The 26901-nt window shown below is 41.2% G+C and overlaps 1 long non-coding RNA gene across 1 annotated transcript in view; it reads right to left on the bottom strand.

Annotated features, from left to right (window-relative positions):
* Nucleotides 1-327: 327 nt before the first annotated feature.
* The window catches only part of LOC125152175 (uncharacterized), a 59423-nt gene continuing 32849 nt past the window's right edge, over nucleotides 328-26901 (bottom strand). The window contains exon 3 of the long non-coding RNA XR_007147071.1: nucleotides 328-468. This is a non-coding gene — a long non-coding RNA (uncharacterized LOC125152175). The remainder of the gene's footprint in view (nucleotides 469-26901) is intronic.

Here is a 26901-nt window from a genome sequence, read left to right on the forward strand (position 1 = left end):
TATGTTTGCTGTTTTTCCTTCTGCAGTTAAGAAAACTTAAATCTAGTCGTCTGCCAAAACAACAGAGAGAGAAAAGAAATTTTTTCTCTGATATTTAATCATCTGTGCTGCTGACTTATCATTACAGGTTAGTTGAATTGGCCGGAAAATTATCCAAAGCATTTATGCTCAGGGCCAAAAAAAAAAAAAAAAAAAAAAAAAGACTGATAAAGTGAAGTCCAGATGTTAGTTAAGGTCATTTAAAAACTAGTGAAAATATAACTTGCTAGCAATGGCACCATGTGTCTTACGAATCCTATTATTAATAGTAAGACATAATAAAAAGAAGACAGGAATCAAGGATTTTAACCCTGGATCTGTGACTCAATACGTCATCTGACACTGAACTAGTCAACTCCTCTCTCTGTGTTTCACTTTCCATCTGAAGAAGGGATCTTAATGGATGATCCCTGAGGTTTCTTTCAGGACCTAGGAGAATACAAAGGATACATTGGGAAGGAATATGACAAGAATTTCCTCTTTCTCTACTTATGCATCCCCCAGATTGATTCATGTAATTATGTACGGGCATCCAAAAACCCCACAGTCTCCAAGGATCTGACCATCAATTACAGCAGGCTATGTAGTAGTCTAATTTAAGCTAAATCATAAGCATCATCAGCAAGGCTAAAAGCTTGGATACATCTCAATTATTCTCACAAATTATGGGTGTGGTGTCAAGAATAATCCAAAACACTTCCACTTCGCTTTGGAATCCGTTATATTTTTTGGTTTACAGAAAACTCAAATTAACATTTGGTTGATTCAGGTTGACTTTTAAATTTGCTGTCCTAATTACATACTCTACAATCTAGTCTAAAAATATACCTAGCTGGATAGAAGAGGCACTGTCCCTAAGTTTGACAAAGTCCTTAAATTTTTAAGAGCCAGTTCACACAGAGACCTAGTTTACATGGTGGTGTCTGCTCTGCTCACAAGTCAGTCTTCTCTGAGAACAGCTCTCCAATCTGAGCTCCTGAGTCATCAGGATGGGACTCTGGGAGCCATATTTTGTTATACAACACTGTCACTTAGGATTCAGTTGATGGGCAGTGGCTGAGCACCAGAACCAAACAGCCAGTCAGAGCCCCTCCTCGGGGGCTCTGTGACTGAGTGAGATTTCAGTGTGGGTTCATTTATATGAAAACTACATAAATTTGAAACCTGGGGCACAGCCTTTATTCTACAAGTAGACAAGTAGAAAATATCTCAGCATTAGTTGCTACAGAGACACCCAAATGAAAAGCATTTGCAAAGACAAGTGGAAACAAAATATAAAGAAAGTCTGTCTTCTGAGCTCCTTTTTGGCCTTCTAGTGCCTTTTGAATCATAACTGCATTCCTGTCATTGGCTTCCGGGCCACCTTCCTATGCCGTTAAATTCTCCTTCCTCATTTAGACTAATTCAAACTGATTGCTGTTATTAGCAACAAAAAATTTTTTTGCTGCTGCTAAATTGACTGTTTTTTCAATTGAATTGAAAATTTAATGGGGAAATCTTTTTGCTTTTCCCCCCTTTTTTTCTGAATTAACTTGTCATTTGATCAGACAGAGAAGTGGCTCTTTAATGTAATGCCCAACTGCATTCCTGAATCAGGCACAGATTAATACATAATAATTAATTCTTTTCTGAAACTAATGGCAAGATGTTCCTAGTAACAGACAAACCAAACAGTCACTGGAGCACCTTGGCTACTGTTTGTTGACTACCTCCAGATAGCTGCAGAACACACATCCCTTTCTGTAGAAACGGAAACTCTAAAGCCCTTTGGGGAAAGGGGAGCAGATGTGATAATGCAAAGAGCACCAAAATGGGTGCTGATGAGTCCACATCTTTGCAAATGTTTTCACTTCTTTGGGTCTTCATCTCTTCATCTCATCTGGAATAGAGAAAATCCAAAATGAGACCCACAGACCAAGTGTAGTCTAACAGATCCATGCTAAACCTCCCGTCCTTAGACATGTTGTTAAAGTTTTTGTGCCTTTATTTCCTCATCTGTATGATGGGGATGCTAATTGCATCTACCTCATGCATGGTACGGTTGTTCTGAGGCAGCTGTACACAGAAAGTGCTAGAAGAGTGCCTGGCACATATGAATACTTGGTTAATTATAGCTGCTGTTATGTTGTTATTTTCATTATTCTTGAGTATTTTTTAAAAGATTAGCTCACAATGGGTGTCCCATTGCTATTACGTCTGATCACTACTAGCTACAAATTCCACAAAGTTTGTTGGTCAAGTTTATAATTGTAATTGAGGATGAATATATTTAATGATAGTACTTTGATACATTCAAGTTCAGTTCCACCAAAAGTAAATCATTAACCTGGAAGGACTTCAAGCATTGTTGAATAAGGAAGACAAGGACTGACTAAAGCCTGCAGGTAGCACCTGACTCATTTATGACTCATTTATGGCTCAGTATCCATGCTATGACAATGGCTTAGGCCATAGTCTTACACATCTGGATTTCAAATAATGAGAGTAAACTGTTGAAAACATATGGACAAAAAAAAAGAAAAAGAAAGAAAACATACATCCTATCTGGTTAAATTGTTTCCAAATCAGACTTTCTGGGCTTCTACGTTCTTGGCTCTAGAAAATTCTGAGTCTAATAAGCAGCTATTCCTATGGCTGTTCAGAAAATTAAAACTGCTATTTAGCACAAAAGTAGACTGTGCTCCAATTAGAAGTGAAGCTGTTTATTTAGAGAAGTAAATATTAATTGTGTTGAACCTCATTGCGAGCACCTACCCCACCCCACCTCAGGCAATAGTCTGGAAGAATATGGAAAACTGTAAGTGAATCACTCTACACAATTAGGTGAGAAGGACTTTTAATCCCAGCAGGCAACCCAAGCAGGACAATGTGAAGAGATAAGCAGAAGATACAAGAAGGAAGGCCAGTCCTCCACATAACCTCCATATAACCAACCAGTAGGAGGGAATTTCAGGACGACAGTATCTAATGTTCAGTTTTAGGTTGCTGTCTATCTGGTGTGACACTGTAATCCCTTCAGTTCCCACAAAACTTCAATAAAAGAGAAAAAGTCACGGCTGAAACCAAGAGCACTGTGCAGGAAGCATACTGAAGCATGGACAAAAACCAAGGATCTCCACAAAAATTCACAGGTGGGATTTTTTTCCAAGGCAATATCTTATTTGGATTTTGAAATAAAGGTTGAGGCCAGAAAATGAGGGGCCAGGGACATATGCACACCTACCACTTGGGTTACATTTGAATGATCTGTTCCCACACAATGGAGAAATACTTCTTCCAAGTGACAGCAAATATCCCTGCCTGTTATCTCATCATCTATAATGTTATCTTACCATTGTCTGGTGTGTTTAGCTCCTGCTTGGGACCCATTCAGGACTACTGTGTTCTCTTAGTTTATTATTAGGGTTACATTCCATTTCCTAGACAATTATGTCTACTACAGGGCCATGTTTATGTAAAACAGTGACTGAGTTCTGACGTGCAGTCAAAATAACATTTGTCTATGCAAAATAGACCTGAATGTCAAAGGAAAAGATACTTTAAGTGTTTTTTCCTTCAGTATTTATTTCTCTCAGTACATAGGCAATTCAAACAACATTCCCCCTTCATTAAGACCAAAAGTTAAGTGCCAAGAAATTCACTTATTCTGCAAATATGGACTCTACCAACCCTATGACTGACACTGGCAAGGGCAGGGCCTGACAACAAATACTAAATGGTCACAATTTAGTTAGAGAAAGAGAAATGAAAACAGAAATAGATGCCTGTGTATACACAATGCTAAGACCATCTAAGAAGGTATAAAGGCCTCAGACTTGGGGAGATACAAAAACTTCCAAAGAAGATGACAAATGGAGCACGTTTTTAAGAATTCATGGGGATCCTCCAAGGCAACAGCAGAGAGAGGGCATTCCTGGAAGGCAAGGGCATGAACCTATGAGCAACCACCACTTGAACAGGACACAATGGTAAGCTTCATATGTAGGTGAATCTGCAGGAGAAAAGGAAAAGTGGGCAGTGTTGGGATTTTGAAGTTCCTAGCATGATTGAGATGTTTGGCCTATAATCTATGACTGATAAAGATCCAGCAAAGGTTCACAGAGACTGCAATGGATAAAAAAAAAGATGTTGATTTAGAAGGATGGGTTAGAAGGAGATAGAAACGGAATCTGGAAGTCCAATCTGAACCATGGATATGACCATGGACAGCCAAGAAAAATGCATTATTATTATTAGGTAGGCCCAAATAGGATACCTCTGCTTTATTCCCTGAGCCTGGGCTGCTTAAATATACTGTAAACTTACCTAAGGGAGAAGGATGAAAACAAAACAAAACAAACAAACAAAAAAAAAAACACTTTTTCTCTTTCCTTGGACAGTCCCCAAAGGAGGAGTTCTACATCCAAGCAATTATTTCTACTTTCCTTTCTCCTCCTGGAGCCATCTGCACTAATTACCTCTACAGCCTCTTAGATTTCCATCCCCAAGAAGACTTTCTGCCTCCACTAATACTTCAACTGCCAAAAGAGAAGCCCAGGGCTTGGTCTACAAATGGCAGTGAGGGAATTTGAAGACAACTCCATTCTGAGGTTGTGAATTCAGAGAGCAATACTAGCTGCTTTCACATTCCTGAGCTAAATTCACTTGCAAACCTCATCTCTCGTGTCCCCAAGTCACCACTAACACTGACCTTTACTGCCCCAGGCAACCTCTGGAAAGCCCACCTGTATTCCTGTCATCATTACATGAACTCCACTCAAATGATCTTTTGCCAAATCCCAGTGGAGTTTAGAGATCCTTGGGGTGGGGGGGGGGGTGGTAATAAAGCTTTGTTGTTTTGGTAGATCAAACCTTCTCATTTTGTTTCTCTTCTTTCACTTGGCTTTTGGGGGAGAGCTCAGCAGCTTGATGGTGAGCTATCAGTTAACTATCTCATTCTCAAAGGTCTGTCTTGGGATCTTTCATGAATGTTGGAGATGTTGGAAACCACCCTCAGTTGACTCAACAAAATGGCCAATGATGTACTCAATGAAGACTCATCTGCTATACCTGAACTGTATCCACATAGGTTAACTTATTTAAGAGGAAAAGTTACATTTAAATACTATATTAAATATATAGGTGTATATAAATATGTGTAAATAAATATATATGTATATAAATAAATATATATGTGTACACACACACACACACACACACACACACACAAACAGGTGAGCTGGGGAAGAGGGGCAGAGAGAGAAAGTAATCTTGAGCAAGTTCCACACTCAGCACAGAGCCTGATAGAGGACTTGATCCCACAACCCTGGGATCATGAACTGAGCTGAAATCAAGAGTCGGGCACTCAACCAGGTGCCCCTGTATTAAATATTTTTAACAGAAAATTAGTTACCAGTTGTTGGATGAAATTCAGCTAATTATTTTTTAAAACAACTAGCTTTTATATTTATTAATTTTTTTAATTTTTGAAAATATTTTTTTTATTTTTGAAGGAGAGAGAGACAGAGCATGAGTGGGGAAAGAGCAGAGAGAGAGGGAGACATAGAATCTGAAACAAGTTCCAGGCTCTGAGCTGTCAGCACAGAGCCCAACGCGGGGCTCGAACTCACAAACTGTGAGATCATGACCTGAGCCAAAGCTGGACGCTTAATCTACTGTGCCACCCACGTGCCCCAAAACAACCAGCTTTTTCAAAAATTAACCATGTTCCGTGTTTTAATGTCTGTGCATGGATATCTCTTTTGTGCCATAGTTAGGTATAGTTAGGAAAAGGATAGTTCTGACCAATACTTCCTTTTTCTCTTTGAATAAATATCAATGTCTATGAGTTCTAACTCATGAAATTTTAAATAGTTAGTGCTAGAAAGACCCAGAACAAACATCTGAAAAAGTCCCCTACAGGTGCAAATGAGGCCACTAAAATCCAGAGAGGTTAAGTGACACCTAGGGTCACAGAGGTAGTATGTGAGAGGGCTTGAATTCTACCCAAATGTCCTAGTTATTTACCCAAAACTCTTTGGCTACATTTCTTCCTTAAACAAAAGGGCTGGGGGGGGGGGGGGAGCGGCGGGCTTTATTGATTTAGAGCAGCCTTAGGTTTTCAACAAAATTGAAGGGAAGGGAAGAGATACACTCCTTGCCCCCACACATGCATAGCCTGTATCATTATCAACATCACTCACCAGTATAGTACATTTTTTACTAAGGATGAACCAACATTGACACATCATAATCGCCTAAAGTCCATAGTTTACCTTCAGGTTCACTCTTGGTGTTTATATTCATGCATTTAGACAAATGTATAATGACATGTATCCATCATTAGAGCATATAGAGTATTTTCACCACCCTAAAAATTCTCTGTCCTCGGGCTATTCAACTTTTCCCTACCCCTACCCCTAGTAGCCACTGATCTTTCTTATTTTCTCCATAGTTTTGCCTTTTCCATAATGTCATATATAGTAACCCACCCCCACCCCACCCCCACCTTATCTACGTTTTCACTTTCTGCTGTTTCAGTTACCCATGGTCAACCTTGGTCTGGATGCAGATGATCATCCTTCTGACATGTTATCAGAAGGTCCTTAGCAGCCTAATGTTGTAGTCACACGTTTAAGTCACTGAGCTCATTCGCCTCATCATACAGGCACTTTATCAGCTCCACATACCATAAGAAGATGGATGAGTACAGTACAATAAGATACTTGTATGGCAGTGTATTATTGTAATTGTTCTATTTTATTATTAGTTACTATATTAATCTTTTCCTGTGCCTAATTTATAAAATAAACTTTATCATAGTATATATAAGTTGCTATATGGTGCCAGGCTTCCCTGGGGGTCTTGAAACGCATCTCACCAATAAGGGGATACCACCGCAGATGGAATCCTACATAATGTAGCCTTTTCAGATGGGCTTTTTTTACTTAGTAATATGCCTTTTTAGGTTTCTTCTCTGTCTTTTAATGGCTTGATAGCTTGTTTCTTTTTAGTGCTGAATACTCTTCCAGGGGCCACACTCAGCAGTGGGAGGGCTATAGTTCCCTGAGCAGACTGCTCCCCACCTGGGTCGTGCAGGTCCGTGGGCCTGAATGGGTGTAGCTAGCCTTCCCCTTCTCCGGCACAATCACATTCCTGGTGGCCCAGTCCCCAGGCTCCCCTACAATCTCCATGGGGCAAGACTGGAGCGAGTTGAAGGAGCTAGATGTCCCCCGGGTCCTCCTGGCCCCTGGAGGAAACACAGGTCCAAGGACACCTGGGGGTGCTGTGCTAGCCTGGGGGAGGGGTAGAGCAGCCAGTCTCTTACCTTCTTTTTTTTTTTAACTTTTTTTAACATTTATTCATTTTTGAGAGACAGAGGAGAGACAGAGCATAAACAGGGGAGGGGCACACAGAGAAAGGGAGACACAGAATCTGAAGCAGGCTCCAGGCTCTGAGCTGTAAGCACAGAGCCCGATGTGGGGCTCGAACCCACACACCATGAGATCATGACCTAAGTCGAAGTCAATCGGAGGCTCAACCGACTGAGCCACCCAGGCACCCCAACCTCTTACCTTCTAAGGTGAGCTGTCTCACCTCTGTGGCGCAGGGGGTGCTCTGGGCTCACCCCCACTACCCCCACTCCACACCCCCACCCCGGGTTCTAGGGTTCTCTCAGCAGTGTCTGGTCCACGAATAGCTGTTAGTTGTTTTGCTTGTGAGGAGCAAAGTCAGGAACGAACTGTGTCACCATCTTGGTGACGTCACTCCTAAATATTATTCCTCTGTGGAATGTATATACCATAGCCTATTTATCCATTCGCGAACTGAGGGACATCCTGGTTGAATAAAGCTTCTATAAACATCCACATGCAGATTTTTGTGTGCACATGTTTTCAACTCCTTTGGTTAAATACCAAGGAGCAGGATTACCAGATCCTATGGTAAGAGTACAATTTTGTTTAGAGAGACGGCCAAACTGTCTTCCAAAGTGACTACTGTTTTGCATTCCCAACAGCAATGAATGAGAGTTCCTGTTCTCCACGTTCTTGCCAGCATTGGGTGGTGTCAGTTTTCCAGATTTTCACCATTCTAATTGGTGTAGAGACAGACCACATTGTTGTTTTAATTTGCATTCCCCTGATAACACATGATGTGGAGTACTTTTCATATGCTTATTTTCCATCTGCATATCTTCTTTGGTGAGGTGTCTGTTAAGGTCTTTGACCCATTTCTTGTTTGTTTTCTTAGTGTTGAGTTTTAAGGATTCTTTGTATATTTTGGATAACAGTCCTTTATCACATGTATCTTTTGCCTACATTTCTGCACACCCAAAGTACATTTTCTTTGAAATACCTTAGCTGAAAAAGCAAAAACAATTAAGCTTTAGGTTTAAGATTTCCTCAAATAATCCTATCCATCCATGATGAATCCTTTAGTGAACAATTATAATTGTATTGATTTATGTGTTTATACATACAACCAACACCTGTCAGGCATTGATTATGTGCCTTGCCTAAGACTAGGCACTGGAGATAACACTGAGATAACACAATCCAAGCTCCAAAGGGTTTCACAGTCCAGAGAGTAAGACACACTAAAATAAGAGAGAATCCATGCTCTAATCTGGAGATGTGACAAGTTCTGGGATACAGAGGAAAGAAGGCAGAAAAGTGAAGGGAACAATTTAGAACTTTGGCCTAGGAGTTTACTAGAGGAGAAGGAAAAGAAAAGAAAAGGCATTTCAGGCAGAGGCCAGTGTGAGCACATACACAAAGCTACAGAGATGTAGACTCAGAAAGAAATGAGTATTAGTCTTCTGGGGCAAAGTAGACAGAATTTGGTTCCTGACACCCCTCATAAGTTGAATGATTTCTGAGGATAGATGCTACTAACTTAGCAGTTCCCATCTCCAGTGAACTATCAGGGATGGCCAATTTTTTTTCTAACTGTAAAATGATCTAGAAGAGAGAATTCCTGCTCAGAGGGTGCCCTCTCTTGGTAAGAGGTCACAAAAGACATTTCTCTCCAAGGAAGAAATATACATATATTCCTTTTTAGAATTGGCCACCCTCGTTTTCAGGCAAACCCAAGAAAATGCAATTTCCCTGACAAGTTACTTTAGCTAACTATAAGAGTAGGTGTGGGAGAAAGAGCCACATACTGAGAATCATTACTGTGTCCAACAAGCTGAGCGACCTTAGGCCTCTGAGCTTCTGTTTATAAAGTTAGTGGACTGCACTAACCTTCATTCCTCCTTTCTCTGACATTCCCTGACTTCTAGAAAATATGGCTCATTGTATCCTGGCTGAATATAAAATGCTTGGTAATTAGACCATATTTGCAGCAGTTAATGGCTCTGAATAAACTAGACAGTCCCTACCAGGAGAAAAATGTTGTTTCTGGCATGGCAGCTTTGGTCTTTAAATTTTCCACAGCAGCCAGAGACAATGGGCCCAAATAATTTTCCCTTTCTCTTTTTCTCATGTTTTTGGCAGTAAAAAGTCTATTTTAGTTGGTAAATTATGTAAATGCAGCAGAAACACAACGCATTCCTGAAACCCACCCCACCACCATTTTAAAGTACAAATCTGCCAAACAGCACATCAAACCAAAAGACACCTTTCGAGAGTGTCATGGGATTCAGAAGGTATCTTCTTCCTAAATGATTTCATTTTTCAGGCTTCCAATAAAATGAACTCGTGTGCTGAAGGCCAGCCAAATGAGGTGAGCAGAGAGGAAGTCCTTGAAGCTTGTGGGATCTTGGGATTTGGGCATTCCCCGAAGATAATTCTAGCAAGTGCGTTATAGGGGAAAACAGTTCCTGGAAACAGAGAAGAGATTACAGAGGAGGGAGAAGTGAGATTGATGCAATGTTGGGGGGGGGGGGGGGGAATTATTTTATTTTTTTTCCGTTGTTTCCAAAAGAATGTCACTGGTGATATAAAGAAGTGGAAAATGAGAAAACTCCATTATCATCCAAAAACCACTTGTCCATTTCCTGCTTTGCCTGGGAAGGAAAATTGGACCTTAAACCTCAGCCTTCACACGGGGTTGTGGTGGTCTTCTGGTGCCCCCTACTGCCGGGGAGGGAGACTGCAGATACCACTACTGGGGAAAGAATGAGGCCAACCCAGAATTTGGCTGCCCGCCTGAGCCCCTAGAGCCAAGTGTTAACTGATAAGAAGACAGAAGGAGAGAGCAGGAGAGAGGGAGAGGGCACAAGAAATTCTCAAGTTCCTTCCAATGCTGGAACCAGGGTTGAGTCCACACTCAGAACAGAGCACTGCTCTTCTGAGTCCCACAGAGCTGGAAGATTAAAGGATGAAATGTCTTAAAAAAACCCAATGGAGGGGCGCCTGGCTGGCTTAATCAGAGGAGCTTGGGACTGTTGATCCCAGGGTCATGAGTTCAAGCCCCAGGTCTGGTGTAAAGATTGCTCAAAAATAAAATCTTTAATTTTTAAAAAATTTTTATTTATTTACTTTGGGGGGGAGGGGCAGAGAGAGGGAGAGAGAGAGAATCCCAGGTAGGCTCCACACTGTCAGTGCATGGGGGGTTTCGAACTCATGAACAGTGAGATCATAACTTGAGCCGAAATCAAGAGTTGGATGCTTTAACGATTGAGGTACCCAGGAGCCGCTAAATAGAAACCTTTAAAAAAAAAAAATGCCTAACGGAAGGCGGCTCTTGACATCAGACTGGCACTCAAAGAAAGTCTGATGAATAAAAGAGGACAAAAATGAGAGAGAGAGATCCATCTTAACTGGCCAAACTATGTTTCCCTCCAGCCTGCCACCTTAACATAAATGTCTGATTCTGTCACTCATCTACAAGTTTTCCATAAGTTATCTCAACCCTCTGGATATTTTCAAAAGGCTAAGCTAAGAACCTGTCCCTGGAGGCCAGAGACCAGCAAATCTAAATGTGCAGAGAAGTCTTTCCATAGACAGGGGAAGATACGTGAAAGGAACTAGTGTGCAGAAGTTAAAAACACAGGCTCCAGAGCTACTCCTTCGATTCAAACCTTGGCTCTGCCACCAAAAATCTAGGACCCTGGGAAAGTTTCTCAACCTCTAAGTGCCTCCATCTTCTCACCTATAAAATGATGTGAGAGATCCTTGTTAGGATTGGCTGGCTCAACACACAAAGCAGTTGAGAAAGAACGTGGCACGTAGCAAGCCCTTGGTCACCAACAGTTTCCGTGGGGATGACAGTGATAGTGGGCCCTGCTTCATAGGGGTCCTTCATTATTTAAGGGTTGAAGTCAATCCAGCTTTAGACAGTTGCTTCTAGTAACAGAACACCTTTCTCTCTTGGTAATAATAAACTTCCTGGAATCGCTGGACCCTTAGAAACCTTCAATAAATTCATGTTTCCCATTTGGCTTCATATAAGGAGACCCAGGCACTTGGAAGACCAACTCAAAATATGATTTTTCCCTGAAATTAGGTGTATGAGTTTCTTAGGGTGTGTAACAAAATACCACAGACTGGGTGGCTTGAACAACAGAAAATTTTTTTCTCATAATTCTGGAGGCGAGAAGTCCCAGATCAGGGTATTGGCAGGTTAGGTTTGTCCTAAGGCCCCTCTCTTTGCCTTGCACACAGCCACCTGCTTGTTGTGTCTTCACATGGCCTTTCCTCTGTGCATGCACTTTCCTGGTGTCTCCTTAAGTATCCAAATTTCCTCTCTTACAAAGATCCAAGTCAGATTGGATCAGGGCAACCCTAATGGCCTTGTTTTAGTTGAATCTCTTCATTAAAGACACTGTCTCCAAATAAAGTCATATTCTTTTTTTAAAAAATATAATTTAATGTCAAATTGGCTAACACACAGTGTGAAAAGTGTGCTCTTGGTTTTGGGGGTAGATTCCGTGGCTCATCACTTCCATACAACACCCAGTGTTCATCCCAACAAGTGCCCTCCTCAATGCCCATCACTGGCATTTCCCCTAAATAGGGTCACATTCTAAGGTATTAGGGGCAAGGGCCTTCAACACATGAACTTGAGAGGGACATAACTCAGGTTGTCCTTTCTTCTCATTTTAATATTTTCTCTAATCCCCTGTCAAGGAGGTCTCATCTCGTGACCATCATTTCATAACAAACGGTCTGAGATTTTATCAAGGCAAGATGTGTATTTGTGGATGGCTCATTCATCCAGAAACGTACTCAATGCTTACACTGTGTCATGTTCTGGGCAGTGTGCCAGGATGAAGTCGTGTCTGAAACAAACCTCCTGCCCTCATGAAGCTTGCGTTCTAGTGGGGACGGGGTAGAGGTCGCACATCTAACACTTAGAATGTGTCAGATGGGGCATGGGCTATGGAAAATAAAGAAGAAGAATCAGGGAGGAAGGGAGCGCCCTGGGCAGGGAGGGGGACTACTTTCTAAGGAGTGGTCACCGAAAGCCTCCCTGCTAAGGACACATTTTAGCAATGACCTGAGGAAGTGAGGGAACAAGCTGTGCAGGTAATTGGAGGAAGAACGTTTCAGGCAGAAAGAACAGCGGATGTTGAGATCCAGAGATAAGAGTGGCTTGGAGGGTCCAAGAAACACAAAAGTGGCTGGAGTAGAGCAGGTGAGGGGGAAAGTGGCCGGAACTGAGAGGAGGGAGGTGCCTTAGGCCACCTTGCATGTTGGCTTTTGCTGGAGTGAAATGGGAAATCATCAGAAGGTTTTGAGCAAAGGAAGGACACTGTCTGACTTCTGTTTTTTACAGGCTCAGGTTATCATGCTGGTAATAGATGGTGGGTCAGCAGTAAGATGAGCAAGCTAATTGCAACAGGCATGTCAGAAGGTACAATAGCTTGATGCACAGTGGAAGCAGTGAAGGTGGTAAGAAAGGTTTAGATTCTTGATGTATTTTGAATGCAGAACCACCAGGATTTTCTGTTGTTCCATCTGCTGCCTGTATTTCCCTCTGGGTTCCTTTTGACATCCTGACAATTAGCACCGTCAAAGTTTTCTTGCATCTGAGCATTATCTGTTGTCTTGGAGCCATGAATACACCTTAAATCCACGCACGTCCTCCCAAGTCCAATGTACATATCAAAATAAATGGATACTAACATTACATAAATCCTACATAGGAAATTGGATAAAGTGGGCATCTTTAACCATCCGTACCCTAATCACAGGTTATAAAAAGTCCCAAGCCAAAAGGAATGCAGAATGCCTCCAGATGGTACGATATTCAGATAAGGAAATCTAGAATGTCATCATGGGTGTGAAAGAAACATTTCTAACCAGAAAAGGGAAAGAGAGCAGAAGAAAAGAAGGCAGAGCAGGGAAGTGATAAAATTTGCTACCCCTGAAAAGGGGTGACCACCATGGTACAATTAGTTTTTTATAACAGTTCTTTTCAATATTTTCAAAAGCAAGCTACAAAATCCTTTTCTGTCTAATTGCTGAAGTTTACGAAGTGATGTCTTTTGAGGTTTTCTTATTTAAGATGAGAAGTTTAACATAGTTCTGTTCATCTTTTCCTTTCCTGATTTTTGTTCATATAGCCTGAGATTTGATTTGATTTGATTGATTTTTTAAGAGAGACAGAGTATGTGCACATGTGCACACACACCTGGGGTGGGGGTGGGGGGTTGGGAGGGATAGTGAGAGAGGGAGAGAGAGAATCTTAAGCAGTCTCCAAGGGACCCCCATGCAGGGCTGGATCTCAGGAACCGTGAGATCATGACCTGAGCTGAAATCAGGAGTTGGACACTTAACTGACGGAGCCACCAAGGCATCCCTAGCCTGAGATTTTATATAAAGATAATTTTTATTAAATAAAAATTATTTTTATAATTACTATTACCAGTATTATTTTTATTGAAACAGACCATCCCTGAAGTCACTGGCTCCCCATCAGCCCTCTCAAACAGAGCTGATTTTTTTCCCCCAAATCCCATGTGTTAGGCTAAAAAAAAATGACCTTCCAAGAAGATATCCACATCTCAATCTTTGGAACCTGTGAATGTTAGCCTATAGGCTGATTTTTGCAGACATCATTAAATTCAGGATCCTGAGATGAAGAGTTTATCCTGGATTATCTGGATGGGCCCAAAATGCAATCACTTTGAGTGAGGCAAAAAGAGATTTTATACACAGAGAGAAGGCAACATGAAGATAGGGCAGAGAAAGCTTTGGAGACTGGAGTGATGCAACCATAAATTAAAGAATGCCAGTAGCTTCCAAAAGGCGAAAGAGACAGCAGATTCTTCCCTAGACTCCCCAGATGGAGCGCTAGACTCTCCAGACCGAGCACAGCCTTACCAACACCTTGATTTTGGCTCGGTAATACTGACTTTGGACTTCTGACCTTGAGGACTGTAAGACAATAAATTTTTGTTGTTTCGAGCCACAGAGTTTGTGTTAATTTTACAACGGCCATGGGAAACTAGATAGGTGATTTGTTACCCTGAATTGCTACTTCTTAACATATTTTTCCCCTTCCTTCATCCAAATCCTAAACTAGTGGGCTTACACTTGTGAAGGGTACGTCATCAGATTTAACCACCAGACACCTCTTGATTTTACTTTCATGTAGCAACCTGCTGACCACTCCTGTCTCATCAAGGCTTTGGTGCTCTGCTCACATTCTTCTCTTCACTCTTAGTCTTTCATGCATCTTGGCAATTTCGACAATATTCTGCCTCTGCAGATTTCTGCCTACCCTAACTGAAAAGATATGCCCATCCCTCCTCTTCAGTCATTCTTCCTAGATCTTGCCATCACCAATAACTATGTCCATTCCCAAATCTCAATTTCAATCATGCCCACCTCTAATCCTCCCAGTGCATGTACTCAATTCTCTACTCCAACTCTCCTTTGACTGCATAGTGACCACCATCGCATTGACTCTACCATTTGTCAACACACACACACACACACACACACACACACACCACGTCCTCATTTCCATCCAACTTAGAAGCTGTGATCTAATATTAGAACCATTTGCTTCCTAATACCCTTATTGACCTTACCCTATGTTTTTTTCACTTCATTAAACCACTCATCTGCCTAGCTAAATTATCCACCAACTTGGAGCCAAACATCTCACATCAAATTCATAACAAGAAATCTCCATGGGAACTCAACAGGGCCCAGTGGTCCTACCCCACTTCTCTAGGATATTTGTCTTCTCTTTCCCCAAAATAAATATTTCAAAACTTCTCTTCATGTGTCATGCACCACATAGTTCTCTCACTCAATCACTGCTAATGACTTTGACTCATTCATGAGCAGGAAAAAGAAAAAAACAACAACAACAATGAAAGAATCAGAAGAAATAAACCTCCTCTTCCCACCATTAAGACCACTTTAAGCTCTGGGCACCTGGGTGGCTCAGTTGGTTGAGCGTCTGATTTCAGCTCAGGTCATGATCTCACAGTCTGTGAGTTTGGGCCCCACATCGGGCTCTGTGCTGACAGCTCAGAGCCTGGAGCCAGCTTCAGATTCTGTGTCTCCCTTTCGCTCTCTGCCCCTCCCCTGCTCATGCGTTCTCTCTCTCTCTCTCTCTTTTTCTCAAAAATAAATAAACATTGGGGGAAAAAAAAGACCACTATGAGCTCACTTATTTTTTCTCCTTGCTTGATACAGTGGAAGAATTGTCCCTGCTCCTAGCTGGGACCCATCCTTTCCATGTTTACTCTGGATCTCATCCGTGCTCAAGAAAATTGCTCCTATAATTTTCCCTTTTCTCTTGTGTTATCAATTCCCTTTTCACTGCTGGATTGTTCCCATTGGCCCCCATACATGTTCTGATATCACTCATATAAACAAAAACTCCTTGTCTTTCACTCTCACACTGCCCTCCAGCTACTTTCTATTTTCCTGCAATCTTTCACAGCCAGACTCCTTAAAATTATCTTTGCTTACATTCTCTACTTTCTTACTTTCATCTCTTTTCTCAATCTACTTTTTTTAGATCTCATTCCTTACCCTAACTCCTCCATGAAAAATTCCTTCAGTTTTTATCAGGTCTCAAAACTAATGGTCAGTTATCTACTGTCATGTTACCAATCCCTTTTTTACTCAGTTGGTCACTTCCTTTTTTAAATCCACTTTTCCCTATATTTCCCTGAGACCATGCTCCCCTGGTTTTCCTCTTACCTCACTGACACTCCTTCTCTGTCTCATTTGTTGGCTCCTTTTTTTTTCTGCTCAGCTTCTCAATGTTGGAATACTCCAAATGTTGGAATACTCTCTGGTCCTCTTCTCTTCCCTGTCTACACTTTCTCCCAATCCCATCTCATCCAATTCCATGACTGTAAATACTACCCATATGTCAAATCCAAAATCTGTATGTGCAGCACCATTCTTCCCACTAAGATCCAGACTCAGATATCCAGCTGCCTCCTCAAAATTTCAGATTTAGCTCAAAAAGAACTCAAGATCCATCCCCAAAACCACTCATCCATATCACTAAATGGTACCCCCGTATACCCACTAGCTCAGACTAAAAGCCTCTCTTTCTCTCATCCCTTACATCTAAGCCTAAACAAGTATGACATATATTTCTCAAATCCAAGTCACTTCTTAACATCTTCATCAACAACTTTGACCATGCCACCACCCCATCTGACCTGCAACATTGCAGTAGACTCCTTGACTGACCTCTCTGCTCTCCCAGACTTGTCTTTCTATAATTCATTCTCTGCACATAAGCCACAGAGTTTCTTTAAGATTAAGTGTGATCATTGTCACTCCACTTAAATCTCTCTGATAGTTTCCTATGGCAATTAGAATAAAATCCAATCTCTCTAGCATAGCTTACCAAGACCTGTGTGATCTGACCTTGCATTCATCTGGTACAGTTTTATTATTGAGACGGAATTTTCTCCGGCCCCTTGTGCCTTCTTTTGGAGTTTCTCTTTTCTTTCTGCTACCTTTATTTCAAAACAAAACAAAACTTCTCTTTTCTTTTTTCACCCCCCCCCCCGTTTTGTTGAGATATCACTTATATCAAATCATCACGTTGTACATCTTTATCTTTTACTTGTGGGGAATAACTGCCCATGATATAAAGACACCACCACCACCACCACCCATCCCCCTCTACTTACTTCTCCTGGATTGAAGGTGCTGATAATGGGGTGGAGATAGTGACTTGTCTTTGGAAAATAGCAACGAGGTTATATGAATCCTGAGTCTATGATATAGGAGCAGATGGTGGAATTGTTTGCAGAAATGTTCAACTATCTTTAAATATTCTCTATCCCATAATGCAAGCCTGCAGTGAAAACTGTTTAGATAGTTACCAATCCAGCTCCATCTACCTTATAGTTAGTCAACAGTCTTCTCAAATTCTGGTATTAGGTTGTCTTTCAGCCTTATTCTAATGCATGTGTGCACACATACCTGTACGTGTGGTCCTGTGATTGAAGTATTGAGCTAAAGTATATGTCCTGTAACCATTGACTGAATTGTAACTTATCTGTGTGATGCTGGAACATAGTATATTAGATAAGCCCAGCGACAAGTTCCTTCATTTCTCTATAACTGAAATAAATTAGTTCAGAAGTCCCCATGTCTTCCAGTGGTGAAAATTCAACCTTGCCATTAAAAGCAAATCAACTATTCTTTATTTAAACCTTCATCTTTGGGGAAGTAAATACTTAGTCAAATTCTAGGTTCTCCTGTTTCCCCCTCTTCCTGCTTTCTTCTTTCTGGGAATCACCTAAGTTTGTGGAGTCTTAGGTATTATCTCAGCTTTGGGGAAGGAACATGGAGTCTACATGTTATCATTTGTCTTCAACGTTCCTTACAGATGTTGCTTATCTCATTTGTTCTTAGACATCAGACTCTGTAGCAGCTATATCATTGCCCATGCCCAATCTCCTCGTCATAACTGACAACTCTATGCCCTTGGGAGAAATATGAGCCCTTTTCAATCAGAGATCTCTCAACTCTTCCATCTCAATCCCATGTTGGAGTCTTAGAAACTCTTGACTATTTTCCCTGTACCCTCTTGGCATGACGTCAGTTGTAAGGTGGCCCTGGTCTGTCCAGTTAGCCACCTTTCTTGGAAATTGTTCTCTACAATTCCAGCCCATTGCTGTTCAGTGCTATACAGGGCATGGGGCTTCTCCAAGAACCTGACAATTTTCCAGATATATACTCTGGAATCAAAGTCCAACACTTTTTGCTTTGTAGTGCCCATCTGGGTGATTCTTTTTTTTTTTTTTTAATTTTTTTTTTTCAACGTTTTTTATTTATTTTTGGGACAGAGAGAGACAGAGCATGAACGGGGGAGGGGCAGAGAGAGCGGGAGACACAGAATCGGAAACAGCCTCCAGGCTCTGAGCCATCAGCCCAGAGCCCGACGCGGGGCTCGAACTCACGGACCGCGAGATCGTGACCTGGCTGAAGTCGGACGCTTAACCGACTGCGCCACCCAGGCGCCCCCCATCTGGGTGATTCTATAGTCTCTCCACCAACAAAACTATATGGGGGGAGGAAAGGGCCTATATAGGGGCTCAGTAACATCAAGGCTTTTGTTACCTCCCCCTTCTTATCCCCCCTTTCAACTTTTATTGCCTTCAGAGTAGGAAAGTTGCTCACATTCCTCACTTTATCTTTGCTATATTTTGGCCTGCAGTATCAATTCTGTGCTCTTAGTCTCTTGATGCACAAAGCCAATATTTTATCATTTTAAAAATGGTCTTTGCTCTCCCCACAATGCCTGGCTCTAAGTCTATGGACTTTAGTATAAATTTATGAAGTCTACAAAGGAGCTCAAGATGATGAATTTGACTCTTCTAGGCTGTATATCTCCTGAGAGTCACTACCTTTAGAAATTCTGGATGATGAAGGAGAAGAGAAATGGGTTCAAATAATTCTTGGGAAGGGGAAATGCGAGAAGCAATGACTTAACATCTTAAAAATATTATCCCCTGCTACACTGTTTTTCACTTCTTTTGTAGGTTTTTTTATATTTTTCTGTGTCTTCCAAGGAATTTTACTGGGAAGATATAAAAGGCTACATCAGGGACTGCCAGCCAGTTGCTATTTTAAACTGAAGGTCTTGTGTTTATTTTTTATGGAAGCAAATTTCACATACAAAAATTTTGTTTGATCTCGGGCATTTTCTTCGTGGAACCATACCCTAGAAGAAGCCAGAAACCTAACTCAGGGCTAGAAGGGGCAAGTGCCAAAAGAACTTTGTATACCTCACGGTTTGCTCCAAGCCAACCCTGGTTTTATCTAAGCATTAGATAGATGGTGTATTAGTTTCCTAAGAGTGCCGTAACAAATTGCCACACACTGGGTCACGTAAAGCAACAGAAATGTATTCTCTCACAGCTGGGGAGACTAGAAGTCTGAAAGCAATGTGTCATCAGGGTTGATTCCTTTTAGGGGCTCTGACGGAGAATCTGCCCCCTGCCTCTCTCCTAGCTTCTGCTGCTTGCCAGCGACCCTTGGCATCCCATGGCTTGTAGACACCTCGCTCCAATCTGTGTCATCATTTCCTCATGGTATTTTTCTCTGTGTGTGTATCCGTGTCTTCACATAGCCTTCTTATGAGGTCAGAGTCATTGGATTTAAGGCCCATCCTTATCCAGTATGACCTCATCTTAACTCAGCTAATTATATCTGCAAAAACCCTATTTCTTTTTTTTAATTTTGTTAATGTTTATTCATTTTGTGTGAGAGAGAGAGAGAGACATAAATGAGCAGGGTAGGGGCAGAGAGAGAGAGAGGGAAACAGAATCTGAAGTAGGCTCCAGGCTCTGAGCCCTCCACACAGAGCCCCGCACAAGGGCTCGAACTCACAGACCACAAGATCATGACCTGAGCTGAAGTTGGAATCTTAACTGACTGAGCCACCAGGTGCCCCGAACCTATTTCTAAATAAGGTCACATTCTAAGTTTCCAAGTGGATATGAATCTGGAGGGGGGCCTTATTCAACCCAGTACAAATGGAAAAACAGATCCTGAAGTTGCTCTGTGATCAAATGTGGCAGTACTTCTCCAGAAGATCCCAGAGGAGCCACTCACTAGATTCCAACTGGGAAGCTGAGAACGGCAGCAGGTTATAAGGTCAGCTACGTTTTGTTAGTGCAAATTTTTAGGTTAAGTAGACTTAAGAGTACAAAGGGCTGCAATTTGGTTTACATTATTGTTGCTGTTCTCACTTTTCTGTCAAGCATGGCATCTAGCTCTCTGTCATTTCCCATTCCATCTAGTCAAGAGCTTCAGTGGAAAAAAAAGCACTAGATTAGAATTCAAAAAACTTGGTTTCAAGTCTTATTTCTATCATTTACCATCTGGCCTTACACACGTCACTTCCCTAAGCCTCACCGTCCTCAACTGTAACATAATTAAACTGCCAGTGATTTTTTTTTGGTAAGTGTGTGACATTTTTACCTCCAAAGTTATTAAAACTTAAAACTGCGCTAAGTCTTTAAGATGCTACGTTTTCTGGAGGAAGCAAGGCACTGTATGATATCAGAAATAAATTCTTATCCAGAAGAGTTAAAATACAAAAATATTTTGGTGTTTTATGGAATAAACTTGAGTCGCCTGGAAGTGCATTTAACACATATTTATCTGGCATTGTTAAGTGATGCTCCAGGTCAACAGACAAAACGCACTATGCTATAAATAAGTGTATATACAAGTGAGAGTCCACAGGATCCCTATCTGACTGGGTTTCAAATGCACCATGGAATATAGCATAGGGTTTTCTATGTACAGACCTGATTTAAGCTTCAGGCAGTAAGAAAGAGAGACAGAAGGATCAGAGAGAGAGAAAGAGAACGAGCTCATTCAAATTCCATTGCCTCTCTGAGTTTCATTTTCCTCACTCCTAAAAGGGAGTTGATAATTCCTCTTTTCATTAGGGCTCTCTAACAGTAGGCATGTAATGTCGTTTCACTATTGATCACATCATCAAGCTCCAAAGCAGCTAGCACCCAGCCAGCATAGGGTAAGTGCACAATAGATGTTCTTAAATGAAGGGAGTATGTCCTGACTACCTCAAGGAATTGTTCTGAGATGTGATTTGATATTATTACCTATGTTACACTCTCTTGCTGATTAAAAATAACTGTCCCCAGTTTGCTTTGGGCTTTTTCTTTCATTAGCAGTCTCTGCCTTGGCCACTAGATGGCACAAGAAGTTAAGTTCCTTAAAGATCTGGCCAGATGCTTGGGGATGTTGGCTACAGTGTGACTAAAGCAGCCATCCCTGGGGTTAATTAAGTCAAACAGGTAGCCAGTATTCCACTAAACACACTGGAAGGAAGCAAAACCTCCACAAGTCTGTATTTGAAATGAACTTTGAGCACTAATAAATGCAAAGACAAAAAACAAAAACAAAAACCCACCACTCTTCAGATAGTAATAAGATACCAAAGCAGAAACAATAGCCTTCAACCAAATATTCCGGGACACCACGGAGGGAAACAGCAGAACTGGGACAAGGCAAGAAGAGAGGAGGCCAGATTGAATCAACCACCGCAGTTAGGTGTTATCACTCGTGCAGAGAAATCTGGAGCTGATCTGAAAAACTCCGTTCGATACAACAGTTGCTACATATATTTCAGTTTAATTTAATGTGGACTAAAATGTGTGTAGTTCTCATTTCAGAGTCAATTTTAGCAAATTTTTGTGTCCTCTATTTAAAGTCATCAAAGAACTTCCCTAAATATTCTTACATGGAAAAACCTGTGCTGTACAGACATCAGTTTACTATAGAAGTCAAGAATCTAGAGTTCAGAGTGGGCAGAAAAATGAATTCACTGGTACATAATGCTGTCTCTTAACGCCTTGCTGTGTGGGGCTCCTGGGTGGCTCAGTCAGAGTGAGCGTCCCAACTCTTGATATTGGCTGAGGTCATGATCCCAAGGTCATGGGATCAAGCCCCACATTGGGCTCTGCATTAAGCATGAGTCCTGCTTAGGATTCTCTCTCTCTCTCTCTCTCTCTCTCTCTCTCCCCCTCTCTCTCTCTGCCCCTCCCCTGCTTGTGCTCTCTCTCAAATAAATAAGTAAATAAAGCCTTGCTGTAATCCAGGAGCACTGCATGTGACTTACAGGTACACCAGAACACTCCACTTGCTGAGATGCTGTGCTCATCAAGAAACTTTATTATAAATTTATTTTATAACTTTATTATATAAATTTTAAACTTTATTATAGATCTGCCTCTAGGGAGAAAAAACTATGCCTGGTCTAGCACAAACCCTTCCAACCTATGACAACTATATTTTTCACTATGACTTAATAATAGTACTCTCTTTATTTTTTTACATTTATTTATTTATTCTGAGAGGAAGAAAGAATACAAGTAGGTGGGAGGGGCAGAGAGAGAGGGAGAGAGAGAGAATCCCAAGCAGGCTCTGTGCTGACAGTGCAGAGCCTGACACAGGGCTTGATCCCATGAACTATGGGATCATGACCTGAGCAGAAATCAAGAGTCTGATACTTAACCAATTGAGCCACCCAGGTGGGTCTGGTATTTTGTTTTAAATAGCAGTCTTTGACGAGTTTGGTAAATGTAAATTGCCATCAGGAAAGGGACTTCTTCCTGACAAAAAGAACTCTTTGAGCCTATGGGACACAGCCTCAGATGGTGTTAAAGTCTCTGTTTAGGGGAGGAGCCAAGATGGCGGAACAGCATGGAAGATTTTTTTTTTTTTTTTTGCGTCTTGTGTCCGTGAAATACAACCAGATCAACACAAAACTATCCTACACACCTAGAAAACTTATTTGAGGATTGACACAACAATCTGCACAACCTGAACCACAGAACTCAGCAGGTACATGGTGCGGAGAGGTGAACTGGGGGAGAGAGAAGCTGTGGAGAGCAGGGAGATGTTTTTGTTTGTGGAGAGAGGATGGAGATAGGGAGAGAGTATGGGAAAATCACCCCCCACCAAAAGCAGCTGGAGAGAAAGTGGAAAAGTGGAAACAGCTGCAGGGACTGAACTAAAAAGGGAGAAAGGAGGAAGGAGAGGGTTTAAATTCCATTAAGACTCTATAAACAGAGGGAGTGCAGAGTCTGAAACTCCACAGCTCAATACCTGGCAGTGCTCTGGTGGGAAAGGTGAATCCCAGGAGCAGAGTGAGGTCTGGGGATCCTCAGGCCACATGGAAAGAGGCGGTTCCCCTGCTGTAACGACATTTGGTAGGGGCTGTGAGGCCACCTGGTCCCAGCAGACCCCAGAGAACAACCACAGAACAGATCAATGAAACCAGAAGCTGGCTCTTTGAAAGAATTAACAAAATTGATAAAACACTAGCCAGTTTGATCAAAAAGAAAAAGGAAAGGACCCAAATAAATAAAATCAAGAACGAAGTTGGATAGATCACAACCAACACAGCAGAAATAAAAACAATAATAAGAGAATATTATAAGCAATTATACACCAATAAAATGGGTAATCTGGAAGAAATGGACAAATTCCTAGAAACATATAAACTACCAAAACTGAAACAGGAAGAAATAGAAAATTTGAGTCGACCCATAACCAGTAAAGAAATTGAATTAGTAATCAAAAACCTCCCCAAAAAACAAGAGTCCAGGGGGGCGCCTGGGTGGCGCAGTCGGTTAAGCGTCTGACTTCAGCCAGGTCACGATCTCGCGGTCCGTGAGTTTGAGCCCGCGTCAGGCTCTGGGCTGATGGCTCAGAGCCTGGAGCCTGTTTCCGATTCTGTGTCTCCCTCTCTCTCTGCCCCTCCCCCGTTCATGCTCTGTCTCTCTCTGTCCCCCAAAAAATAAATAAACGTTGAAAAAAAAAATTTTTTAAAAAAAAACAAAAAAAAAACCAAGAGTCCAGGGCCGGATGGCTTTCCAGGAGAATTCTACCAAACATTTAAGGAAGAGTTAACACCTATTCTCTTGAAGCTGTTCCAAAAAATAGAAATGGAAGGAAAACTTCCAAACTCTTTCTATGAGGCCAGCATTACTTTGATTCCAAAACCAAAGACCCCACTAAAAAGGAGAACTATAGACCAATTTCCCTGATGAACATGGATGCAAAAATCCTCAACAAGATATTAGCCAACTGTATCCAACAATATATTTAAAAAATTATTCACCACGACCAAGTGGAATTTATACCTGGGATCCAGGGCTGGTTCAATATCCACAAAACAATCAATGTGATTCATCATATCAATAAAAGAAAGGACAAGAACAACACGATCCTCTCAATAGATGCAGAGAAAGCATTTGACAAAATACAGCATCCTTTCTTGATAAAAACCATTAAGAAAGTAGGGATAGAAGGATCATACCTCGAGATCATAAAAGCCATATATGAGGGACACCTGGGTGGCACAGTCGGTTAAGTGTCCAACTTCGGCTCAGGTTGTGATCTCACAGTTCGTGAATTCAAGTCCCATGTCAGGCTCTGTGCTGATGGCTCAGAGCTTAGAACCTGCTTCAGATTCTGTGTCTCCCTCTCTCTCTGCTCCTCCCTGTTCACACGCTGTCTCTGTCTCTCAAAAATAAATAAAGATTAAATTTTTTAAAAATAAATATATAAAAAATAAAAGCCATATATGAAATACCCAATGCTAATATCATCCTCAATGGGGAAAAACTGAGAGCTTCCCCCCTAAGGTCAGGAACAAGACAGGGATGTCCATTCTTGCCACTGTTACTCAGCATAGTATTGAAAGACTTAGCCACAGCAGACAACACAAAGAAATAAAAGGCCTCCAAATCAGCCAGAAGGAGGTCAAACTTTCATTTTTTGCAGATGACTTGATACTCTATATGGAAAACCAAAGATTTCCACCAAAAAACTGCTAGAACTGATCCATGAATTCAGCAAAGTGGCAGGATATAAAATCAATGCACAGAAATCAGTTACATTTCTATACACCAATAATGAAGTGACAGAAAGAGAAATAAAGGAATTGATCCCATTTACAATTGCACCAAAACCCATAAAATACCTAGGAATAAATCTAACCAAAGAGGTGAAAAATCTATACATTGAAAACTAGAGAAAGTTTATGAAAGAAATTGAAGAAGACACACAAAAAATAGAAAAAGATTTCATGCTCCTGGATAGGAAGAACAAATATTGTCAAAATGTCAATACTACCCAAAGCAATCTACATATTCAATGCAATATCTGTCAAAATAACACCAGCATTCTTCACAGCTAGAACAACAATCCTAAAATTTGTATGGAACCAGAAAAGACCCCAAATAGCCAAAGCAATCTTGAAAAAGAAAACCAAAGCAGGAGGCATCACAATCCCGGACTTCAAGCTGTTTTACAAAGCTGTAATCATGAAGACAGTATGGTACTGGCACAAGAACAGATGCTCAGATCAATGGAATAGAATAGAGAACCCAGAAATGAACCCACAAACGTATGGCCAACTAATTTTTGACAAAGCAGGAAAGAATATCCAATGGAATAAAGACAGTCTCTTCAGCAAGTGGTGCTGGGAAAACTGGACAGCAACATGCAGAAAATGAACCTGGACCACTTTCTTACACCATACACAAAAATAAACTCAAAATGGATGAAAGACCTAAACATCAGACAGGAAGCCATCAAAATCCTCAAGGAGAACGTAAGCAAAAACCTCTTTGACCTTGGCCACACAATTTTTTACTCAACATGTCTCTGGAAGCAAGGGAAACAAAAGCAGAAATGAACATTGGGACCTCATCAAAATAAAAAGCTTCTGCACAGCGAAGGAAACAATCAGTAAAACTAAAAGACAACTGACAGAATGGTAGAAGATATGTGCAAACGACATATCAGATAAAGGGTTAGTATCCAAAATCTACAAAGAATTTATCAAACTCAACACCCAAAAAACAAATAATCCAGTGAAGAAATGGGCAAAAGACATGAATAGACACTTCTCCAAAGAAGACATCCAGATGGCCACCCGACACATGAAAAAATGCTCGATGTCACTCATCATCAGGGAAATACAAATCAAAAGCACAAGGAGATATCACCTCACACCTGTCAGAATGGCTAACATTAACAACGCAGGCAACAACAGATGTTGGCTGGGATGCGGAGAAAGAGGATCTCTTTTGCACTGCTGGTGGGAATGCAAACTGGTACAGCCACTCTGGAAAACAGTATGGCTGTTCCTCAGAAAATTAAAAATAGGACTACCTTATGACCCAGCAGTTGCACTACTAGGTATTTATCCAAGGGATACAGGTGTGCTGTTTCAAAGGGGCGCATGCACCCCATGTTTATAGCAGCACTATCCACAACAGCCAAAGTATGGAAGAGCCTGAATGTCCATACACTGATGAATGGATAAAGAAGATGTGGTATGTATATACAATGGAGTACTACTTGGCAATCAAAAAGAATGAAGTCTTGCCATTTACAACTACGTGGCTGGAACTAGAGGGTATTATGCTAAGCGAAATTAGTCAGAGAAAGACAAATATCATATGATTTCACTCATATGAGGACTTTAAGATACAAAACAGATGAACATAAGGGAAGGGAAGCAAAAATAATATAAAAACAGGGAAGGGGACAAAACATAAGAGACTCTTAAATATGGAGAACAAACAGAGGGTTGCTGGAGGAGTTGTGGGAGGGGGATGGGCTAAATGGGTAAGGGGCATTGAGGAATCTACTCCTGAAATCGTTGTTGCACTATATGCTAACTAACTTGGATATAAATTTTAAAAAATAAATTAAATAAAAAGAGAAAAGTCTCTGGTGAAAATCTCCTCTGACATCTCTTGTCAGCCAACCAAGGCTTCGGGTGACCCTGCTTTCACACTTCTATGGTCATGATTCTCTATCCTGGTTGCATATCAAAATTATCAAAATCATAAAGATGTTTAACAAATGCAGATTCCCAGATTCCCGCCCCAAAGATTCTAATTCAACAGATCTGGAGCTGACCTGGGTATCTGTATTCCTA

The sequence above is a fragment of the Prionailurus viverrinus genome, chromosome E1 (genome assembly GCF_022837055.1).
Source record: "Prionailurus viverrinus isolate Anna chromosome E1, UM_Priviv_1.0, whole genome shotgun sequence".
NCBI classification, from domain to species: domain Eukaryota; kingdom Metazoa; phylum Chordata; class Mammalia; order Carnivora; family Felidae; genus Prionailurus; species Prionailurus viverrinus.